General features: G+C 40.1%; 1 protein-coding gene across 2 annotated transcripts in view; it reads right to left on the bottom strand.

Moving 5' to 3' along the window:
* Positions 1-14,811, bottom strand: part of megf10 (multiple EGF-like-domains 10) — a 171,780-nt gene extending 156,969 nt beyond the window's left edge. For both annotated transcript variants that reach the window (XM_072258063.1, XM_072258064.1), the window contains exon 1: positions 14,523-14,811. The gene's annotated coding sequence lies outside the window, so the exon portion shown is untranslated. The remainder of the gene's footprint in view (positions 1-14,522) is intronic.
* Between the last annotated feature and the right edge of the window lie 1,816 nt (positions 14,812-16,627).

Genomic DNA, 16,627 nt, shown 5'->3' with positions numbered 1-16,627 from the left:
CTATAACTAACACTGTATGCTGCATTCTGTCACTGGTTATTTCCCTTGTACTATCTCAATGTACTGAGGCGACAAAATTATCTGTATGGGTGGTATGCAAAAGGAAGTTTTTACACTGTACCTTGGTACATATGACAATAATAAACCAATTTACCACTAAAAGGGCTTAATAAGCATTAACAGAAAGAATGATCCATCAGCCAGTCTTTTGGTGGTGCTGGAAAGCAACAAGTATTGGCTAAGAGACTGTTTGCTATATAGAAAAGCCAAAATAATGAGAATATATCCTGTTTTAAGTAAAGAAAGATAATCAATTGATATGGGCAAGCCCAATACATAATTTAATTTTGTACAAAAGATGATAACATATTCCTCTGTTCAAATATTGCCTGATATTTTCAAAACCTATTCTTTTTCCTCAGGATTGAAGTGACTTGCATCTGTTGGATTTGGGGGTGACTGATGTGAATAATTTGGTTACCTGACTGGGGCAGGAGACAACTGAATGGTAGATTGCGAGCTGGTGTAGTCACTTTGCCACATACACTGAACTTCCACTTGCTGTCGATGCATTGACTCAAGGTTCTCAGTGCCAACTAAAGTGTTCTTTTTTCCACTTTGAACAGTCAAGGGTCTTGAGATACCCAGGAGTCAGTGGAAATATTGCAGTTTTTCATAGAAATCTGCAGCACATTACAGACCCTTTGGCTCACAATGTTGTGCCAACCATGTAACCTGCTCTGTAAACTGCCTAGTATTTCCCTACTGCATAACCCTCTATTTTTCTAAGCTCCATGTATCTAAGAGTTTCTTAAAAGACACTATTGTATCCGCCTCTACTACCTTCACTGGCAGTACATTCCATGCACCCACCACTTTGTGTGAAAAACTTACCCCTGACATTCTCTCTGTACCTACTTCCAAGCATCTTAAAACAATGCTCCCTCATGTTAGCCATTTCAGCCCCGGGAAAAAGCCTCTGACTATCCACAGGATCAATGCCTCTCATCTTATACACGCCTTATCAGGTCACCTCTCATCCTCCGTCGTTCCATTTTCCAGAGAGGCTTTGAAGCCATCCTTAAATCTTTCTCCTGTCAGCCTGGTAATAGCACCCATGATGGAGCTAGGCATTCTGTCTCTACCTCTGGCAGGTCAATGACATAGTATACTCAGTGGAGCAGTAAAGTGTTTAGGGCCTCTGTGCTGAGGATATTAGTCTATGAGAGGATGGTTCTTTTATCCTTCCAGCTGGTGGAGAGGATTTTCAGAGAGAGTGCTGGTGGTATCAGTCTGGTGTCTTGAAGTGCCCACTGTAGGTAGTTTCAAAAGCTGATGGGTGGGTAGAAAGGACTGCAGCCTGGTAGATGACAAATTTTTCAGCTAGATTGAGGTCTTAATTGCCAAGTGCTTTTCCTCAGCTGGACAATGGTGAATTTCATCATCACCATCTTCCTTGACTGATAGCTGTTTCATGACATTTAAGCAGGATACAGACTGCTCTGAAGTACATTAGTCTTAAATAAATACATGTTCGATACTTCTTCATCAACAAGAAGCCGTTCACACTGTTTATTCATAATAAGAAACACACAAAATGTATGAAAAAAATTTAAGTCAACTAAAAACTGCACATTTCAAGTTGCAAGGCTCAAAGCTGCATGAGGACTGCACTGAAGCTTGATGACATTGAGTCCCCCCACCACTACACACCGAAGGGTGGGTTCTTTCCAAAAGAACCTCGCAAACATTTTACTGATGAAATTCTTGGGAATGAAAAATTACTGACATATAATACTGTAAATATTGCAACCAAATGCTTGGAGCGAATGAAGAAAGCACCATGTCCTAATTGCATTGATGTATATTTTAGGGACTCATCAAATATCACTGCTTGGAGAAAAGAAATCGAGTTAGAAAAGAAATCATCGACCACGATGAGTTAAGTTGTGAGGTCAGGAGTCCATCTTAATGTACAAGAGGTCTGCACAAATCGAGATAGCCTGGTCAGTACACAAGTTACCCATTAGACAGTCCCAATGTTGCATTCTGATGTTCATCAAAGCTCCAAATGGAAGGTCCACTAATGCCATTGAATCCAAGAAATGTCTATGGAAGAAACCAATTTTGTAAGCTGAAAAATTGTTTGCAAATTTAAATATACAGTTTACAGTATTAATTCCAAATAAGACATTATCTACTTGTGTGGACTGCCTGGTAGGGGTTTGTGAATCAAGACTTCTGGCATCAAGTACAGAGTGTGCACAACACATTCAGTAGTTCATTTTTAAAAAAGAGTTGATGTCTACATTTTTGAAAAGATTAGATAGAATATAATAAAGGTAGTGCTTATGTTACTCAGTTCCAAATGTAAACACGCTATTAGAATGACAAAGATCTGGGAAACAGGCAGGGAGCCTCGATCTATCTGAAAGTGTTTACAAAGAAGAGCAGTGTCCTTTGGTGGAGCAAACCTTACATTCAAGACATTGAAATAGGGCACCAGGCCCACTGAGTAAAACCCAATCAACAAACTCTCATTTCTACTAACCCTGCCCCAACACATTTGTTCTCCCTACGTTCTCTATCAACTACTCAGGTTCCAACACATATTCATGCACCAATTTACTGTGACAGATTAACGTAATTCCCATTTGTATTCGTGATGTGGGAGTAAGCAGACATAACGTAACCTGGGTCACTGGAGCAGCTCTGTATCACTGCCTGGCCCAGTCTGTGTTCTTTCCCCATCGAACTTCATGGCAACTCCTGGAGGCTTCATTTCATCTTTTGACATGTAGTCCTACACCCTGAAATGAGTGCCCCAAGCTTTTATTTATTAAATTGTGTGCTGATAACTCTTCATGCCCAGCTTCTATGTGCATGCTACAAATGGAAATTATCAACTTACATTTGAACAGAATCAGGCAGATAAAGATTATTGTGTAGCAGCTGAGAGCAGCAGATGAATGAAAAGGGTAAGTCATCGCTTTTAAGATGATTGACTGTGCAGGCTGCAAGACTTAACAATGATCACTTTGTACTGAGCATAGACTTTGACCCACCTACAGTGTGTCTGGCACCTGTCTTCACACATTGCAGGGGTGATTTGGGGTTGACAAAACTGAGATCTTGATATCTGGATCCAATAGTCCTATTATACATAACTGTACGTACAAAATACTCCAAGTCTGTTGTAACTCAATAGCAAAAATAAATTCGCTGCAGTATTGACGGCTTAATTTCAGTACAAGACTCAAACCATATTTTCCCCCATTTTTCACAGTATCCCAGATATCTTATTTTGTTACTTATTCTAAACCTAACTTGCTTTTTAACATGAACTATTTTCAAAAGAAGACATTTTCCATGGAGTTTTTCACAAACTCTGATTGTCCCAAAACATTTCACAGAAAATTGAGTATTTTTATTGTCTGGCCACTGTTGCAATATGGGAAAAAGGTTATCAACTTGATGCACAGCAAGCCCCCACAAAGACAAAAATTATAATGATCAAAGTTCAAAAGTAAATTTATTATGAAAGTGCATATATGTCACTGTTTACCATATGATCAGAGACTCTGAGTCAGTGGTGCTCTCAAAGATATTGGGGGGGGGTTAGAATTTCATTAGGAAGACATGCCCTATTCTCTTCTGAATAAGACTCATGAAATTAAGCAAATGGAGAGGGTTAAATGGTTAATGGGGTGCCTTCAATAGTGTAGTAATTCTTTAGTCCACACTGGAATGTCAACCTACATCACATTCTGCAGTCAAGCCGCTGGAGTGGAAGTACTTTGAGAGCAATCAACAAATGTCAAATGGGAAAACGGTATCAGAACTGTCCTTAATAAATGGATTTACATTCCAGATAATGCAATGTCCAGTTTATCATTTAACTTGAAAGTAGATGTGTAATCATCTCGCAAGAGGTGGATCTTCTGACCAACATCCACGTGCTGCCTCTTTGTAAACACTTTCAAATAGATCGAGGCTCCTTGCCTCTTTCCCAGATCTTTGTCATTTTCCCCTCCAAATACTGACCCAATTCCCCGTTGAAAGTTACTGTTAAATTTGCTTCCATTGCCTTCTTCAAGGGTACATTCCAGATCACACCAATTCGCTGTGTAAATGAAAAGCTTGTCATCCCACCGGTATTTTGTTTGTCCCCTTAAATCTGAGCCATTTGCTAAGCAAGCCTTCAGGATTCCTCAGACATATTGATCACACCCATTGATTTGTGTCAATATCCATTTGGTAGCCACCTAAAACAAATACTCTTCAAACATTATTTTTGACTGGCTAAAGGCTTGTATTTCTCCTTGTGACTGGCCGAATTCAAATCAACGAGTAGTTGTTCAGGGACATTTGCTGCTTATGGTATCCATGAATGTGGGTTTAAGGTCAGATTACACTGATTGATGTGCACCAGGTCTCAAGCGACAACACAGCTGCAAAACAAATTGTGAACAACTGTTCCACAAAGAAACAAGAGGGTCTCCTGTCTATAATGCAGCTAATGAAATCTGCCCCTGGCTGGGATTAAGGTAAAACACAGAACTGAAAACTGTTTCATAATCCAAGACAGTGCAGTGCGTGTAGCTGTGCTCACCACCCCTTTAGCCACTGGGCATATTTTCTATTACCATGCATCTTAGCTGCTTATACCATTATCTGACTCCGGACTAAACAAGATACAGTGAGCACTTTGTAGCCATCTTTAAATCCCCTGAGGGTGAATGAGTCTCCTTGATGTCTATAACATGACTGTCTCTCCATCTATATCACCCTTTAACATAAAGGATGACACTGTTGAAAATGAACAGTTCCCATCATGTTGCTCATGATTTACTGACTAACTTCTAACAAAAGCATCAAACTAGATTGGTTCCTGTATCAGCCACAGTAATTTCATCTTCAATGACCATGTGCTTACAGATGAGCTACGAAGTAGAATGAACACAGTATATGTAATGGTCACACTCCTTTTCATCCCAGCTACTTTCCAGAAGACCTGGTATAAAAGGAAACTCTTTATGCCATCAGTGTGAGCACAATTTTCAATACCAAGACCAAAAGCTGGATATTGCATTCCTGATCCATTCTGAAAATTGAGTAACATTTGCTACATTCCATTCAGACAGCTATGATTGGTTTCATTATTTCAAATACTATGTCCAGTGTCTGTTCACTCTCAAATTCAGGAGAGTACTTCCCATTGTTGATCTCAAAACTATCATTATTCTGTGTCTGTCCACTATCCATACTGCTGGTTGTTGTCTCCCTCTTTCCCTACACTGTAAACCCAATATTAAAAGAAAGCAAAGTAGCCCCTTGCTCTTTTCTTTCCAAATCCTGATATTGCAGGTACAGAAATAATACATCCCCTATAGGTTACAGCGCAGCATCAAGTTAATCAGAGACTTTGCAGAAGGCTGGGGCTCTCATGTAACAGCTAATTGAAATGAACAAATATATTTGTCAAGATTTCTGTTGCAATATTTAATGTAAATGACCACAATAATTGTTCTGAACCATTGTTATTCTTAATCATACTATAACACCTGCTCTCCTTACAAATAATTTCAATTAAAAGGGACTGTTATGCCTGATGTGCCATTACAAAGGGAATGAATAATTAAATTCAATTTTTGAAGGACTAATAACCATGTCTCACTACTCACTTCCTATTTTGAGCCCACTGTGTGCTGCTTTGAAAACTTCTGAGAGGTTAAAAAAAGTCTTTTCAGGATTTTTTTGTTTGGCTTAACTCCAATGCAGGAGAAATTCAAAGATGCTTTAAAAAGACGGTTGGCATGCAGCATGTTTGCTGCCTTCTATGACATAACCACAGCCTGTCTGATCCAGCTGTCAGCTACAGCAAGCTTTTATTCACCTGATTCATTCAGTGGAGGAACACAAAAGCACAAAAGTGACCATTTTTGCAGAAAGGTTTTTCCAGTAATGAACAAGTTATTCAACAACAAAATAAAGCTGCTCTCCAAAAGCAGTTGGGTGATGCTTTGACAATTCCTCTCCCCAGTTATTGTACAACTAACTTTACAACGTCTACAGGAACAAAATTCCGAAAACTTTAGATTCCATTTCTAAATCCAGTAGATCTGCTTGAATGTTGACTTGCAAACCAGATCAAAACTACAAGCTGAAATAATCAGCAGGCTAATCAGATGGGGAAAACTGAAGAGGATGTAGGTAAATTTGTGCACAAGTTTAGTAGAAACTTTAGATAAAGTTACCTTCATTTGTGAGTAGACATGCAAAAGGATTTTTTAATTTAAATAATCAAAGCTGCCATTTTTTAAAAAACTTTAATCCTAGCTCTTACACCATAGAAAGCCAAATGATTGTGTGGGGGAGTGAACAACTGGTTCGTGTGGGTTGAGTGAGGGAGGGGGAGTATGGCATGTAAAAATATAATCACATTTAAGTAAACAGAGCTTAGAGGTCTCAACTCATGAAGTTCAGAGATTAAAATAGCAAAATCAATATATTGAACAACCAACTGTACCTGATGACAGCCCCAACTCCTTTAAACAACTCAATTTTCAGTTAATAATGTTACTGGTGTGTATGTAATGATAATGCAACAGTGAGATTTGGAAAATTCTTACTCACTTGCCCTGTGATTAAATGGTGCAATATGACATACGGATTTCATCATTGTCATGATAGCCTCATCTTAAGGGCTACTGTCAATTGATAATGATTAGTATCTTTGTTTACTTATTTTACGTTTAGTATTTTCACATTTACAACTCAGATAAATGTGCTTCAAGCTTCAAGGTATACGAAACGCCTCTGCGTGGTCACAATTTTTTCAGACTCCCTTCAGGGTGCCAAGTTGAGTAGGAGTCCAACTGCCATGCAATGCTCATCGGCCATTAATAATGGCTCCTTTGTACCACTGTCACATGAACAGTGTAGCACTATGATTGCTGTCACTTTGGGCTCATTATGCAGAACAAGCTTTCACATCGACCAGTTCTACTGGGCTTGCTTTGCTCGGATCACTGCGACCAATACTGTTTTCGCCTCATAGCATTCAACAGCTTAGCACAGAATCCTTTCATTGCCAAAGTTTCTTGCGCTATACTGAATAGAGCATTTTTTTTTAGAATGCAAAAATCACCATACCAACCTAACCACTTTAAACTGACCAGGGTATTTTACACAAATTGGCCTATACACATTAAAACAAGTAGCCATCCCAGATCATGTTACTTTGTAAATTTTAGTGGTACTGAAACAGTATTTATTATTTGTCCAGTTTTTAACAATACAATGAAAAAATATTTTGATTATTTGCTTGTGTAACAGGCCAAATCTGGAAGAAGTTTGTTTATCACTGATTGAGTGTTACCTACTTTTATCATATAATGTAAAATTAGAAAAAAATTAATTGTGTTTAGCTTTTGTGTCTAGTATCACTTCTTTTCTGAAATTGGTGTAAAAAGACTAAATTCAAACAATGGATCTGTCTATATGGGTCTTTTGAAGCAATCGTTTGTTAAATTAGAAATATGCATCTGAAAAACCAACTCATTCAATAATTAAAAGCACAATCTTACTGCCACATTTTGCCCAAATAAAGAGCAGTAGCAGGCTGCATTGCGTGACCTGACTAATGAGAGGACTGATCCAACTACTACACTCCTCCTCTCTGAAGAGGGGCTGGCTATGCAAATGATCAGTCTGTGGGGTTACACAGGCTTTGCAGGAATTTAAGCCATAAAACATAGGTATAGAATTAAGCCAGTCAGCCCGGAGTCTGCTCTGCCATTCCATCACAGCTGATTTATTAACCCCTTCAACCCCATAACTTTTGATGCCCTGACTAATCAACAACCTATCAACCTCAATATAAATATACTCAATGACTTGGACTCTACAGCAGCCTATGGCAATGAATTCCACAGGTTCACCACCATCTGGTTAAAGAATCTCCTTCTCATCTCCGTTCTAAATGGACGCCGCTCTATTCTGAGGTTGGTCTGGAACTCACCCACTATAAGAAACATCTGCTTCACATCCACTCTATCTAAGCCTTTCAATATTCAATGAATTTCAGTGAGATCTCCCTTCATTCTTCCAAACCAGCGAGTAGAAGCCCAGAGCCATCAAATACTCCTCATACATTAATCCTTTCATTCCCAGAATCCTTCATGTCAGCCTCCTCTGAAACTTCTCCAGTGCCAGCACATCTTTTCTTAGATAAAGAACCCAAAACTGCTCACAATACACCAAGTGCAGTCTGACCAACACCTTATAAAGCCTCAGCATTACATACTTGCTCTTATATTCTAGGCCTCTTGAAATGAATCCTAACATTGCATTTGCCTTCCTTACCACTGACTCAACCTGCAAGTTAACCTTTAGGGAATCCTGCACAAGGACTCCCAAGTTGCTTTGATTTTTGAATTTTTTCGCCATATATAGAATAGAATATGCCTTTATTCCTTCTACCAAAGTGCATGATCATACATTTTCCAACACCGTATTCCATCTGCCACTTCTTTGCCCATTCTCCCAATCTGTCTAAGTCCTTCCACAGACACCCTGCTCCTCCACTTGTCTTTGAATCATTCACAGACTTGGCCAAAAAGCCATCAATTCCATCATCCAAATCATTGACACATAAGGTGAGAAGAAGCTGTCCCAACACCAACTCCTGTGGAACACCACTAGTTACTGGCAGCCATTCAATATTGAATCTTCTTAATATAGTAGAAAAGCAGATGTTCTCAATCAGTTTTCCCCATTCACTTAGTTGCCGGGGTAGATGAGGCCACATCTAGCTTAGTTGTAGCACTCTTTGGACTCATCTTAATGGATGAACGCTCAGCGTTCTGACATCAAGGCCAAAGTCTAGCCTGACAGTTCAGTGCCAAACAGTTGGCAGAGCAGTCTTTCAGAGGAAATGAGTAATCAAGGGGTAAACAGTTCCTCAGATGCTATAAAGATCCCCAGCAAGGTCTTCACGAGACCACTGAGCCAAATTAGTCCTTAGCAAGCATTGTGATAATGACCAGATCATTTGGTCTTGCTAATATCGAATGTTAGATAATTATTGGATACAACAGCTTGTCAACTAGGGGAAAGTACCCCATTCTACAAAATAGAACTATTTAAATATCTTAAGTCTACCTTAAAATGAAGATACTAACACTGTTTAACATTTCATTGAAAATGAAAAAAACTTTGCCTCCAGGATGACAGCTCCTTCTCAGTACTCCATTGGAAGTGTCAGCCAAAATTCAAGAGCTAAAATCTTGAGAAAGAGCAGAACTCAACCTTCTGATTTGCCAGGAGGGCCAGTCTATAGAGCCACACCTGACATTGATCATTGAGGGACCAAACAGAAAGGAGATTCTGTGGACAAGAACGAGATCCCAGATGGTATGCTGCCTTCCAGCTGTCAGGATCCAGGACATCTCGGATCGAGTCCTCAGCATTCATAACTGGGAGGGTGAGCAGCCTGAGGTCATGGTCCATGTTGATACCAATGAAATAGGTAGGAAGAGGGACGAGGTTCTGCAAAGTGAGTTTAGGGAGCTAGGTGCTAAGTTATAGAACAGGACCTCCAAGGTTGTGATCTCAGGATTGCTACCCATGCCATGTACTAGTGAGGCCAGAACTAGGAAAATTATACATACGTGGCTAAGGACTTGGTGTAGAAGGGAGGGCTTCAGATTTTTGGGTCATTGGGCTCTCTTCCAGGGAAGGTGGGACCTGTACAGAAGAGAGAGTTTGCACCTAAACTGGAGGGGGACTAATATCCTCGCAGGAAGGTTTGCTAGAACAGCATGGTGGTGGTGGGGGGGGGGGAAGGTGGGAAAGTGGGTGTTAAACTAGAGTTGTAGGGAGATGGGAACTGCAGTGTCAGAACAGATGGTGGAGTGGTTGTGGAGATGTTGTTAAGACTTCAAAGTCAGGAATCAAAAGGTTGAGCATGGTGGGACAGGTGAGTTTCACATATTTCAATGCAATAAGCATTGTAGGGAAGGCAGATGCAGATGAGCTTAGGGCATGAATCAGCGTTAACAGCACAATATTGTAGACCACCCAACAGCCCATGGTAGTGGGAGGACAAATTTGTAGAGAGATTGCAGACCGTTGCAAATAAAAACGTAAGGTTGTTATCGTAGGTGATTTTAACTTTCCACATATTGACTGGGATTCCCATACTTTAAAAGGACTAGATGAGATAGAGTTTGTCAAATGTGTTCAGGAAAGTTTCCTTAATCAGTATATCGAAATCCCAATGAAAGAATGTGCAATATTTGATCTCCCACTAGGGAATGGGACAGGGCAAGTGACAGAACCTTGTGCAGGGGAAGACTTTGCATCTAGTGCATTTAGATCATAATGCCATTAGTTTCAAAGTAAATACGCAAAATATACTTACTGGTTGGTCTGCGGACTGAGTTTCTAAATTGAAGAAAAGCTAATTTTGATGGTATCAGAAAGGATCTGGCAAGTATGAATTGGGATAGGCTGTCTTCTGGCAAAGGTGGGGGCATTCAAAGGTAAAAATTTGAGAGTAGAAGGCTTGTATGTGCTTATCAGAAAGAAAGGTAGAAACAACAGATTTAGGGAACCTTGGTTTTTGAGAGATATTGAGATACTGGTTGAGAAAAAAAAAAGAGGTGCATAGCAGGTATAGGCAGGTAGGACCAAATAAGATACTGAAAAAGTATAAGATATGTGCAAGAGAACACTAAAGAAAGAAATTGGGAGGACTAAAAGACATGAGGTTGCTCTAGCAGACATGGTGAAGAAGAATCCTAAGGGCTTCTACAGATATGTTAAGCACAAAAGGATTGCAAGGAACAAAATTGGTCCTCTGGAAGATCAGAATGGTGATCTATGTGTGGAACCAAAAGAGATGGGGAGATCTTGAATGGATCTTTTTGCATCTGTATTTACTTATTTACTTAGGAGATAGTCATAGAATCTATAGAAGTGAGGCAAAGCAGCAGCAAGATCATGGACCCTATACAGATTACAAAGGAGATGTTTGCTGTATTGAAGTAAATTAGGGGGAGAAATCCCCAGGGCCTGACAATGTGTTCCCTTGGACCCTGTGGGAGGCAAGTACAGAAACTACAGGACCCCAGCAGAGATATTCAAACCATTCTTAGCAACAGGTGAGGTAATGGAGGTTTGGAGGATAGCTAATGTTATTCTGCTATTTAAGAAAGGCTCTAGAAATAAACCAGGAAATTATAGGCTGGTGAGCCCGACATCAGTCGTGGGAAAGTTTTGGATAGGTATTCTAAGGGACCAGAGAGTGGTAGTTGATAGTTGCCTCTCTCACTGGAGGCCTATAACTAGTGGAGTGCCAGAGGAATTGGTGCTGGGTCTGTTGTTGTTTGTCATCTATATCAACAACCTGGACAATAATGTGGTTAACTGGATCAACAAATTTGAAGATGACAACAATATTGGGGGTGTAGTGGACAGCAAGGCAGACCATCAAAGCCTGTCATGGAATCTGGACCAGCTGGAAATATGGTCTGAAAAATTATGTGCAGTTTTCTTCACCTACCTACAAGAAAGATGTAAATAAGATTTAAAGAGTATGGAGACACTGTTGTCAAGACTAGAGTACCTGAGTTATGAGGAAAGGTTGAATTGGTTAAAAACTTTACTCCCTACAACATAAAAAATTGAGGGGAGATTTGATAGAGGTATACAAAATCATAAGGGGTATAAATAGGATAAGTGCAAGCAAGCTTTTTGGTTGGGTGTGACTAAAACTAGAGGTCGTGGGTTAAGGGTGAAAGGTGAGAATGGTTAAGGGGAACATGAGGGGAAACTTCTTCATATGGAGGATTGTGAGAGTGTGGAATGAGCTGCCACTGCATGTGGTGGACGCAATTTCAATTTCAACATTTAAGAGAAGTTTGGATAGAAGCAACAAATTTCATGACATATGCCAGTGATATTAAACTTGATTATAATTCTGATACATGGATGGACTATGGACCAGGTACAGGTTGATTGGACTAGGCAGTTTAAATGGCTTGGCACAGACTGGAAGAGCCAAAGGACTCTTAGCAACCTGCTCACTCTCCTCAGTTGCTCCAGAGGCAATCTTCAAATGGGATTGTTAGATGTAATTAAATGTTTGTTTTTCAGTCTGAATGTTCATTCTTGACTCTCCTTGTCCCACAGCACTATTTTGGCTTCTAATGGTTTCTGATGAGGTTCACCTTTACCAAGGCTGTTCCCCTCCCCCACAGAACTTTCAAAAAGGGACGCAGCTAGAAATGGATTAGAGCTAGAATTCACCGACAATCAAACTGAATAGACCTGCTTCCCAACTCTAGAAAGACCTCAGTCTTGTAGAAAAACCTCTCTAGTTCAGATTGGAAAGAGGCCTAGACAAATTTTAAATCAATTAATGGTATGCTTTTTATTCTTTTTACTTACATTAACTCTAACTTATCCTTTTCACTCCTGTTTAAAGTTTTTTCAACTGCCACCCATTTGTCTTTTCATGGAAGCTTTCCTGTTCACAGATATCAGAATCAATCATTTCTGGCTCCTTACTTTCAACAGTTCATATCAACATTGGATTTCACCAGCTACAGCTTGCATCTACATATGTGCAGCCTTTCAGCATAAAGAAAACAACCCAGGCACTTCAGGAGATATATCAGACTGCAGAAGCGAACATCTGAAGCAACAATCTGTGGGAGGAACTCAAGAGTGTTGAATAGCAGCATTTACAGGGAGTAGAAATTTCAACGTTTCAGGTCATCCAGCAGTTTTTGAATATTATCGGACCAAATGTGATTCCAAACCTCAAATTTAAGAAGGTGATTTAAAACTTTGTTGGAGACATAGGTTTAAGGAGATTTTTAAAGGCAAGGAGAGGGAAGGATATTTGGAGAAGGAGTTCCAGAGCTTTATTTCACAGAACTAAAATGGTCAAAACACAATTAAATAAATGTGGGGTTTAAATCTGGACATTCGATGTTCAAAAATCTAAACCCAAAGATGCCTAAAATCTAAAATTTCATACATTATTTTAGAAATGTTGACCTATGATTACAAAAAAAAAGGAAAACAATGCAACACCACTGCCTTGGTAATCCGTGTTGTTTTCCTCAATCGTCTCCAAATTGGAACCCCTAGCATCTATGCATAAAGGGTTAAGTTGTAAAATATGTTTCTTTCCTGTAATGCGCCCACCAAATTAATAATACATCATCATGCTTTTGAAGAACTCCTGACGTTTAATAAAGAGGTCAAGACCAAAATCAATAACGTGGAGACTTTGGTCTCTAACAAGCACAAACTTGCACTGTACTATAATAAACTCCAAACCTTGCCCCTAGCTATCACCAGTAAGGTACCCCATTCTCCCTCCATCCCTCTGCCCCATAACCTTCTCTCCGCACTCCCACTCCAACCCTAACATTTAATTCTATCCTTCCCTTTTCTATCCTGAAGTGCAACTTCGCTAACCATGGAGATTTATGAACAGTTCAGAGAAATGTGCCAAAGGAAACAGGGCAATAACATCACATGGCCTTCGTGACCCACCATACAGGCTGGGTGAGGGGGTGGTGATTGGGGGAGTGGAGGATACAAGTAATGTATGAGCTTGAAGCGAGGATTTTCTTTTCGGTTGCACACGGGTGAATCAGACGCTAGCCTCTCAATTTCGCTTCATCTCCACTAATTTGCAGGACCGCGCTACTGCATTTAGTTTGGTGAAAGGATGCATTTTGCATGGACTACGAAGGCAGTTGTTGTTCACACTGGTTCCCCCAGCTAACCACATTCGATATGTGGTTACCACAATCCGGTAGCACGCCCCCGGAGTGCGTGTGCACGAGGAGCAGGCACAGACTGCAGAACGGGGAAAATGCAAGTACCCCTCCAGTACCCGCGCTCACGGCCAAGTCTTTCGATAAGATGTCCCAAACAGTAGCAATAACTTTATAGACATAATCAAAGCCGTTCTGACTTGCCTCACCAACTCCTGCAGTTGGTGTCTGTAGCACGTCTCTCTTTTGATGTTAAGTTTTGGAAAATTATAAATTAAGTTTACGATGTCGGGATATAACAGCCCTTGCGGATGGGGGTAGTGAAATTACAAAGACGAATACACTCTCTTTCCACTCCAAAACAAAGTATAGTTGTGTTTTGTTTGATTCTTTGCACAAAATCAACCTGACCTGTTATTGCTTTGGTAAAACTTACTTCCAAACTGGCGCTGCCGCAATTACATCGGTTTAGGATTTTACATTAAAACCAAACTCGGTTTAAAATATCTTCCAAACGTTAACCCAAGAGAAAAGGGAATGTTTTGATTTTCCCGAGATTAAAATAAAAACTTGCAAATCCTAGAGTACTTGTGGGAGGAGAAATACGCCCATTGTGCAAAGAGAGAGGTATTTTCACTTTAAAACGAAATAAAACCCGCAGAAGTAAATACCTACTAACGAGTAGTTCCAGGTAGTTTTTACTGAGAATTGTAAACATACCTCAACATGGGCAGCTTGCTGTTGGTTTCTCAAGACCGTTCAGCTAGATTGGGTGCATTAAGTCCTTCTGTATTCTGGTTTCTAAACCCAGAGGCTTAAAAAAAAGATGAATTTGGTCACAAGATTTTTGTTCTCAGTGCAAAGGCTCCGTTAACATTGGCACTATTCGGATCCTTTAATACTACTACTCCCTCCTCCTTCTGCTTTCAGCCGATTGCTACGCGGTGCAGACAGTCTGGTCTTTTTACTGTAACTTTCCTCTCCCGTAACAAACACAAACTTCGCTGCCGCTGAGTGATAACAGCTCGTCAGCGCGGCCAATGGCATGCGCCGTTCACTGGCGAGCTCCAGACTCACTCCACCGGCTAGCACCTGTTAATGAATGGGACATCATCACACACGCCCCCGCTTTTACCTCGTTTACAACAGTGAAGAAACTTCTTGGATGCATCTCAGTGCTCTAAAAGAGACGCAAAAGGCAAATATTTTATAAATAAGGAGAGGCAAAGTATCACATATTTAATAAACAATGGCTCCCCTTTCCCGAGGGTGAAAAGGAAATAAAGTATACTTTTGGAGACTCCAAGAGACTACCGATGCTGGAGGAACTGATATTGACAGGTCGAGCAGCATCTGTGGAAGGAAAGGAAACATCCGCGGCTCAGATCGAAACTTATCAAATTAAATATTAATATAATCACCACATAAATTGTCAAATGGAAGTTTCTCATTCACTGAGTAAGGTGACGTGACGTGCTCCATCTCCAAGACCACAGGCTGGATTCCCTCGGCAAAGTGGTGCTTTTCCAGAGAACCTGGCAAATTTTAACGCTGGATGAAAGATACTTACCGTTTCCTTTACCTTTTGGGAAAGGAATTAGCCCTCAAACGAAAAAAAGAACAGAGCCAAATTCAGGAGTAAAAATAACAAAAACGTATCGGTGTTTCAGCGGTCCAGTGTCAGCAGACTTTAACTTCACTGAGAGATTGGACTGGACTGGATAGACGGAGTCTGTGTGCTCACATCTCCTTAATAAGATGCTCATGAAATATTCCAGTAAGGGTTGCAGTCATTGAACCAGTATAGGGAATTTGTTTTTGCTCTTTGATAAGTATTAATTAAAGCCTCTCTGGTAGTTAACTGTTACAGGTGTGAAGTATTGTGCTTTCAACTTTTAGTTGTTGCTGGAATATTTGGGGAAAAAAGTTTATGAGCTACATTTTTGGCATCTTTTTGGTGCTTTCTATATCCAAACTTTGATTCTTATGTATTTCAATTTCTGTATAAAACTTGAGGATGAATTTAATATTCTAATCAAACTCTGCAAGGACTCTTCTGTTTGAATGGTTAAAGAGACACTCAGTTGTCTTGTCCCATCCACTGCATGATCACCTGGCTTGGATTACTAATTTCTGCCAGTCCCAATTTAAAAGCCTGAAGTAAATCTGTGAGTGTAATGATCGTTTCATGTTCTGTATTTGATGCTGAACTTTTCCAGCCCATGAAATATATATTTTAGGAACAGATTTTTCAAGTTCAGAGATTCAAAGTACATTTATTATCAATGTACGTACGCAGTATACAACCCTGAGATTTGTCTTCCCACAGACAGCCATGAAACAATTAAAACCATGGCACCTGTTCAAAGAAAAACATCAAACCCTCAACACACACACACACACACAAAAAGAATGAATCGTGCAAAAGGGATGAAAAAAACAAGCAAAAACACAGAATATAAAACATCAAACCACAAAGTCATCAAAACAGTCCGGGAATGTTCAGTTTCAGCTCAGTTCAGTTCAATCCAGCACCACGTGGTTTGTTGACTACAGGCCATAGAGCCAGTGCACCAACATCAAAATCACACAAAATAGCAACAAAAAAGGAGCAACCAGAAATCACTGAAACATGAACTACAGAGCCCAATGTACCAACCGCCTCAATTCAATCTTGCCCATGACCGGAGACTCTGGCTGCAATGAGCAAAAGGGGAGGGAGAGACTGATCAAATGCAGACACCTTCCTCTGGGAGCAGAGAGTGAGAGAGAGAGACCGATCACTCAGAGGCAGACAGCGCTGACCATGCACTCAGCCTCATTGA

The sequence above is a fragment of the Mobula birostris genome, chromosome 5, assembly GCF_030028105.1.
Source record: "Mobula birostris isolate sMobBir1 chromosome 5, sMobBir1.hap1, whole genome shotgun sequence".
In the NCBI taxonomy this organism is placed as follows: domain Eukaryota; kingdom Metazoa; phylum Chordata; class Chondrichthyes; order Myliobatiformes; family Myliobatidae; genus Mobula; species Mobula birostris.
Note: the sequence above shows the minus strand (reverse complement) of the source record. Positions and strands in the feature narration are given on the sequence as shown.